The following is an 8,860-nucleotide window of genomic DNA, read 5'->3' on the forward strand; positions in this document are numbered from 1 at the left end:
TTGTCTCCTTGCAATATGTCTCCTATTGTGCACCTATTAATAAAATAAATGTCCGTGGTGAGTTTTTTTTTAATGGAATTAGCAGGGCCGGCTCAAGACATTGTGCTTCCTGGGTCCGAGAATGAAATGATGGCCCGAATAGAAAAATGACTGGCTAACATTGGCTATGTAATTAATTTAATGATAGTGTAGTGTTAGGTGTAATTGTAATTTAGGTTAGGATTTATTTTACAGGTATATTTGTATTAAAATTTAGGTCCACATCTCACTGTAATACCAGCGCTGATTACGGTAGTGGTAAGCTGGCTAAACGTGCTTGTGCACGATTTCCCCATAGGAAACAATGGGGCAGATTCACCTTGACAAAAAACACCTGCAAAAAAGTAGCGTTCAGCTTTTAACGCAGCCCCATTGATTCCTATGGGGAAACAAAAGATATGTCTACACCTAACACCCTAACATGAACCCCGAGTCTAAACACCCCTAATCTTACACTTATTAACCCCTAATCTGCCGTCCCCGACATCGCCGACACCTACTTTATATTATTAACCCCTAATCTGCCGCTCTGGACACCTCCGCCACCTACATTATTCCTATGAACCCCTAATCTGCTGCCCCAACATCGCCCACACCTACATTATATTTATTAACCCCTAATCCGCCCCCCCAACATCGCCACATGGCCGCAACCTAACTACACTTATTAACCCCTAATCTGCCGCCCCATCGTCGCCGCAACTATATTAAATTTATTAACCCCTAAACCTAAGTCTAAACCTAAGTCTAACACCCCCTAACTTAAATATAATTTAAATAAATCTAAATAAAATAACTACAATTAAATAAATTATTCCTTTTTAAAACTAAATACTTACCTGTAAAATAAACCATAGGATAGCTACAATGTAACTAATAGTTACATTTGTATCTATCTTAGGGTTTATATTTATTTTACAGGCAACTTTGTATTTATTTTAACTAGGTACAATAGTTATTAAATAGTTATTAACTACTTAATAAATTGATAGTTAAAATAACCACAAATTTACCTGTAAAATAAATCCTAACTTAAATTACAATTACACCTAACACTACACTATCATTAAATTAATTACATAAACTAAGTACAATTAACTACAATTAAATTAAATAAACTAAAGTGCATAAAAAAACAAACACTAAATTACAGAAAAAAAAAATAATTACAAGAATTTTAAACTAATTACACCTAATCTAATCCCCCTAATAAAAAAAAATAAAAAAATAAAAATAAAATTCCCTACCCTATACTGAATTACAAATAGCCCTTAAAAGGGCTTTTTGCAGGGCATTTCCCCAAAGTAATCATCAATTTTACCTATAAAAATACAATACCCCCCAACATTAAAACCCACCACCCACACTCCCAACCCTACTCTAAAACCCATCCAATCCCCCCTTGATAAAACCAAACACTACCCCCTTGAAGATCACCCTACCTTGAGCCGTCTTCACCCAGCCGGGCACAAGTGGTCCTCCAGAGGGGCATAAGTCTTCATCCGATCCGGGCAGAAGAGGACCTCCAGACGGGCAGAAGGCTTCATCCAGGCGGCATCTTCTATCTTCATCCATCCGGAACGGAGCAGGTCCATCTTGAAGCCATCTGACGTGGAGCATCCTCTTCTTCTGACGGCTTAGACTGAATTCTATCAGCCAATTGGAATTAAGGTAGGAAAAATCCTATTGGCTGATGCAATCAGCCAATAGAATTGAGATCGCATTCTATTGGCGCTGATTGGAACAGCCAATAGAATGCGAGCTAAATCCTATTGGCTGATTGGATCAGCCAATAGGATTGAAGTTCAATCCTATTGAATGATTGCATCAGCCAATAGGATTTTTCCTACCTTAATTCCGATTGGCTGATAGAATCCTATCAGCCAATCGGAATTGAAGGGACGCCATCTTTGATGACGTCATTTAAAGGAACCTTCATTCAGTCTTAGCCGTTGGAAGAAAAAGATGCTCCGCGTCGGATGGCTTCAAGATGGACCTGCTCCGTTCCGGATGGATGAAGATAGAAGACGCCACCTGGATGAAGCCTTCTGCCCGTCTGGAGGTCCTCTTCTGCCCGGATCGGATGAAGACTTCTGCCCCTCTGGAGGACCACTTCTGCCCGGCTGGGAGAAGAAGGCTCAAGGTAGGGTGATCTTCAAGGGGGTAGTGTTAGGTTTTATTAAGGGGGGATTGGGTGGGTTTTAGAGTAGGGTTGGGTGTGTGGGTGGTGGGTTTTAATGTTGGGGGATATTGTATTTTTTTTTTACAGGTAAAAGAGCTGATTACTTTGGGGCAATGCCCCGCAAAAAGCCCTCTTAAGGGCTATTTGTAATTTAGTATAGGGTAGGGCAGAGCTTTCCAAACTTATCATGTTGATGACACACTTTTTAGACCTACATTATTTAGCAACACGGTAATTCAGTTGTACTAGCAAATAGGAGGTTAAACTAACTTGTTTTAAGAGATACGGACGCATACATAAAGTTGTAATTCAATGCCAAATTACAGGGTGATACAGTTATTTCTATGACCACAGCATCATCAGACTCTGTGAATTATATGATAAAAACAATAATAGTATTTACTTAGTAAAGAATATCATATTTCTAAAGAAGATCAAGTAAGTAAAGCCAAGGGTTAATTTAATCCTTTATCTTAAAAAGAAGATGACAATGTTTTGTGATACTGTACCTTTAAGCCTAATTGTGGTTTGCTCTAAAAGTTTTTTCTTCAAACAACCCCAGCTATTTACTGGTCATTTAAGTCCCACATCCCCTTTCACAATCTTTCAAAGCAGCCTGTTTAGTAAAATAAAAGGATGTAGCAGGAGATCGGATGAATGTGTTACCTGTCATTCTGCTTGTTATCTAAACACGGAGTAGAGAGGGTTACACCAGCAGCCAGAAAAGGCATTTTACAACAAACAAATGTCGCTCATGCAGTAGCTGTCCTCTTCATTTTCAAAAGCCCAGCCCCCGCAGGAATGTTCAAAGCTAGCTTCGGCAGGGGAGTAGCACAGACTGTCAATCTGCAGCTACCACTGTAAGGCTGTACTGGCAGAAGAGCAGGTGCTAGGAGGAGGACAGGAGTATTCTTTCTATCACAGTGACTGAGTCAGTCACTGAAATGCCGCCCCCTGTAAAGTGCTGCCTGGGCTGTTGGACCCACTTGGTCCCATGGTTGAGCCAGCCCTGGGAATTAGGGTAACATACTACATAAAAGGTATCCTGTGTGCCAAGCATAAGATAGCTAAGAGATTTTGAACTCAGTGTGCAGCAACCTATAGCAAAATCTACTAAATAGTAGTGCATTCTCAATGTAGTGCTTTTCATAATTTGTTTTGTTACTCACCACTAAGAAAGAGAAGTTTTGAGAAAAGGCACTAACACAACAGTATATACAAGGTGATTACTGACTAATATATGTACCATTAAAGGGTCACTTTCATGATTTAGATGGAGCATGCAGTTAAGTTAAACAACTTTCCAATTTCCTTCTATTGACAAAACGTGTGCATTCATTTTATATTTATACTTTTTGAGTCACCAGCTCCTACTGAGTATGTGCAAGAATTTATAGACTATACATATATGCATTGACTAATGGCTGTCACATGATGCAGTGGGGGTGGAAATTAGCATAACTTTGAAATTTGTCAGAAAAAAATCTACTACTCATTTGAAGTTCATGCTAACTGCTATTGCATTTATCATAAATGTGTTGATTATGCAAATCTGCTGTATTTACTGATCCTTTAATGTTCCAATAATTATTCTTCCAAATACCTAAGTGAATGTCAACTAAACATTTGCACTATTTTTTGGGGAGTGTGGATATTTCCTGCCTTATGCCTAGTTTCCACCGAGGTGGTAACGTTTGCAAACTGGTGGTAACATAAAAATTCTCCATAGACTTTAATAGAGATAAATGTTTTTATCACCAGTTTCCAAACGTTACCACCTCAATGGAAACTAGGCCTTAGGTGGGTTACTATTCCAGTAATGTGCTTTAGTTTGTGAGTAGAGAGTCAAATCTGTAAGTATTCATAAAAAAACAAAAACTTTTATCCAGTGGAAGTACATTTTAGCAGTCATGAAAATCTAGGCCAGTTAATTTTTAAGCATATGAAAATTAAGCCTGTTAGTCACTGTTAATTATGTTTGTAATGAGTACACAGATCACTAATACATGGAAAACAAAATTGATCTGAGGCATCAACTACATCTGACATACCTAAAGAAATATTCAATTGATTGAAAATGCTTAATGAAAATGTGTGGTAATCTTTCTAATTGCACCCTCTATAACAAGGTTAAAGCACAGTTCTGCATCAATTTTTCTTAAAGGCTGTGATCAATAAAGAAAAATTAACTCATTGCCCCTTTGGCACCCATAGCGGTTCAGCCATATTGAATATTGGAAAACAGTAGTATTAACCAAAAAGCAATTCTGCTAATTCTGTTAATATTTTTCTTTGTTGTTCTACAGATTTAGGGCTAGATTACAAGTGGAGCGCTAAATTATTGTGTGTCCGCAAACATGTAAATGTGCTTGTTTGTTGGTTCACGGTAATTAATCAGCCATTACAAGTGGCTGGTTATTGCTACCGCGAGCTCGCAATATCATTTAGTGCTTATAAAGTTATCCAGAGATCAGATCTCTGGTTAATTTTATAAATGTGCCCCAAATGCGCCCAAAATACAGTCTAGTGTATTTTATTTAAAAATGAAGATAGCAGTATCTTTATATTTTAATAAAATAACTGCCCTAGGCAGTATTTTGGGGGTAAAGTTGGCAAGAGTGGGGTGTTGGAAACAAAACAGCACTGAAAAGTGCCTTTACATTGTGGTCTCTGGGAACTGTGTGTTCCCAGTAAATATATATATATAAAACACGGAAGGGAACTGCACTCCAAGACCGGACCAGGTGCACATCCAGTGACTCAGCAACATCCCAGCCCTTGGTGCTAAATAGCACTCCAAAAAAGCTGTGATGTTACCAGAGCCACAGGAAGTTAACCCCAGTTCGGAATGGGTGCAAGAAACAAGGGGGATTACAAACAAAAAGTAATACAACACATAGAAACACCCAGCACTCACCAGCTAGCTCACAGCTAAGATAAAATCACAACTGGAAAGGTTAGTTACCGCATCTGGCCAAATGGGAAAAGCTCAGGCACCACGCCAAGGTCCTTTCCACTGCCTGAGTCCCTAACACAGCCACACCATGCAAGCTTACAAAGCCAAACAAACTGAGTAAAAAGAAAGTGTGCACAGGTGGATGTAATCACCCAGAGAAATACAAACCACGGAAGGGAACTGCACTCCAAGACCAGACCAGGTGCACATTCAGTGACTCAGCAACATCCCAGTCCTGGGTGCTAAATAGCACTCCAAAAAAGCTGTGATGTCACCAGAGCCACAGGCAGTTAACCCCAGTCCGGGGGTTGTATTTCTCTGGGTGATTACATCCACCTGTGCACCCCTTCTTTGTTCTCAGTTTGTTTGGCTTTGTAAGCTTGCATGGTGTGGCTGTGTTAGGGACTCAGGCAGTGGAAAGGACCTTGACGTGGTGCCTGAGCTTTTCCCATTTGGCCAGATGCGGTAACTAACCTTTCCAGTTGTGATTTTATCTTAGCTGTGAGCTAGCTGGTGAGTGCTGGGTGTTTCTATGTGTTGTATTAATTTTTGTTTGTAATCCCCCTTGTTTCTTGCACCCATTCCGGACTGGGGTTAACTGCCTGTGGCTCTGGTGACATCACAGCTTTTTTGGAGTGCTATTTAGCACCCAGGGCTGGGATGTTGCTGAGTCACTGGTTGTGCACCTGGTCCGGTCTTGGAGTGCAGTTCCCTTCCGTGTTTTGTATTTCTCTGGGTGATTACATCCACCTGTTCACCCCTTCTTTGTTCTCAGTTTTTTTGGCTTTGTAAGCTCGCATGGTGTGGCTGTGTTAGGGACTCAGGCAGTGGAAAGGACCTTGACGTGGGGCCTGAGCTTTTCCCATTTGGCCAGATGCGGTAACTAACCTTTCCAGTTGAGATTTTATCTTAGCTGTGAGCTAGCTGGTGAGTGCTGGGTGTTTCTATGTGTTATATATATATATATATATATATATATATATATATATATATATATATATATATATATAGATATATGCTTATATACATATATATTGATGTGTTAATATGTGTATATACAACACATTAATATGTGTATCTATAACATATGCATCAGAACGAGGCTCCCATTGGAGCCTATGGAAGTGCGCTCTCATGAGAGCAATACTTCCCAGCAATGCGAATTCAAGCTTGCATTCGCATTGTTGACAACTTTTAAAACCAGCACACATTAGCATGGCTGGTATTACACAGTGGAGTGCAAATATCATTTTTCGTAAAAACGATATTTAGCGCTCCACATGTACTCTGGCCCTTATGGTTTTCCGATGGCAATCAAAGTCTCCTTACCTTTCTGTGACTTTGATTTTTTTTCTATCTATTCCAAATGAGAGGATGTTGGCTAAGGTACTATATATATATATATATATATATATATATATATATATATATATATATATATATATATATATATATATATATATATATATATTGTGACAAGAAGGCTTGGTAACAAATGAAAAGGTATATAAGACCAAACTTCATGTGGGGCATTCCCCCTATAAAAACCCCAGGAAAAATTGTGTGTTTAAAATTGTGCAGTTTGTAAACTGTGTTCTGGGTCCCTAGGGTGAATATCTGTAAAGAAGAGTGGGCTAGTACAGTACTCAAAACGCTATGGAGTTGTGTATGCCAGGTTTTTATTAAAGTGCTTATCACAGGTGTAGATCATTATAGCAGCTCCTAGAGTTTAAAAGGAAGCCTGTCTTAGGCCTATTAGTCTGTTACCCAGCTGGTGTATTAAATAGACTTTATTGGTGTAAACTGTTTGTAAAAGAATATTGATGTGATGTGCTGCAGAGGAAGAATTTTCCTTCTCCAGTGTTAAACTGCATTTTTACTGTTGTTTACCCAATAAAACAATTAAAACTTAATGTGCAGATGTTGGTGCTGATTCTGTCACAAGGTAAATTCTGACTTTAGTAATATAAATAGCGATATCCTTAGCACAGATTACGTAGTACAGGCTATCATATAACATGCACCTCCACTGCTCTAACCTTAGTGCACTCCTTTTCAGCCACCACGCTAAGCTCAGTGCCTTTTCCCCATTCAATATCAGAGAACAGACAGCACAACCAAAGACTTTAGCCTCACTAATGATCTTCAAATTTGCACGTCTGAGCCATACACAGGTAAGCTTTTAAGGACCTGACACAAATGACATATTTTGTTTAATCAAGCGCAGTTAATATAATTTTAGTGCATCTTTTTTTGTGTTTTTTTGTTCTCATTTAAATAATCTTTTCAAGAATGCTCAGTTTTATTTAAAACACAGTTATGTTCTTTATGTACTTTTCCTGTTCTTTAGATGATTTATTTGCAGAGTATTACTATTATCACTTATTTGTAGGGAGCAAATAGATTCCCCAGCTCTATAAACATAGGTATGATATGCAAAGGTAGCCTTGATAGGAGATAAATGGGTAGAGGGTCCTGCCAAGAGTTGCACTGTTATAAATAAGCTCCCAAGAAGGTGATCTACAAAACAGCTGGGTTTTCTTTTATTCACTTACACCATTTCATCACACACACACATAGCTAATCACATTTATTTACCATATATCTTTCCACATACATTCATCTGTCACTAACATCAGAGCAGGCGGATAGGTTGTGAAGCATTCAGGATGAAATATTAGAAAGACAGTTAGTAACACAAGTTAGCAAGGACTTTATTAACGAACCTAATAATGATGTCTAGATTGAGAAGAGAAAAGGACCAAGGACAGAACCTTGCGGTACCCCTACAGAAAATGGTAAAGGGGCAAGGATCAGCATATGAGCCAGAGAAGGCTATTCCAAAAGGTACAGTTAAACAGGTAGGAGAACAAACACAAGAGAGCTTTGTCTCAAATGCCGAAAGATTGTAAGGTTTGGAGCAAGGAAGTGTGGTCAACAGTATCAAAGGCTGCAGACAGATTGAGAAGGATTAACAAAGAGAAGTGGCCTTTAGATAGTCCTGTAAATAGGCCATTAGTAATCTTAATGATTGCTTTCTTTGTGGAGTGTTGTGGGTAAAATCTAGATATAAGTGGATCAAGGAGGGAGTTTAATGTAAGGATATTCAGTAACCATTCAATCACACCCTGGTTTCCATTTAGCAATAAAATGCTTAAAAAACGTAAAATATGAAGCACAGCTAACCATTAATTTCATTAGAAAAACAATTATATCAACATGGCAAATATATGTATAATTGTTTAGAAAATGTGTTTTATAAAATCAGTTATGAAAGGTGTTCAATTTCTGAGTTTAATTTGACTGAAGAATGGCTCAGAATGCTCCTGTAGCTTTAGATGTCTGCCTGTCAGATATATATTGTCTTAAAATTCCAGATTGTCTCCTGGGTGAACTATTTAAAAGGTCTATATTTTGTAAGTGTAAGAAAGCTCTTGAATGCTTAAATGACAATTATTGCATTCAAATTACATACTGTAATCCAGGGTTCTTCAAACTGTTTTTCCCAAGACCCAGTGCAATGATACCACATATCATTGCTACCCTATTTTTATGCTTGGTAAGAAAATTTCTGAGTTAGCTGCAATTTTTGTGTGTACTTTATCCCGGATTGTAGTCAAACTTGAAAGTGTTGTAGAAGGTAGAAACACACACACACTCTAATAAAACACACACACACGACA

Source organism: Bombina bombina, chromosome 1 (assembly GCF_027579735.1).
Source record: "Bombina bombina isolate aBomBom1 chromosome 1, aBomBom1.pri, whole genome shotgun sequence".
Lineage (NCBI taxonomy): Eukaryota > Metazoa > Chordata > Amphibia > Anura > Bombinatoridae > Bombina > Bombina bombina.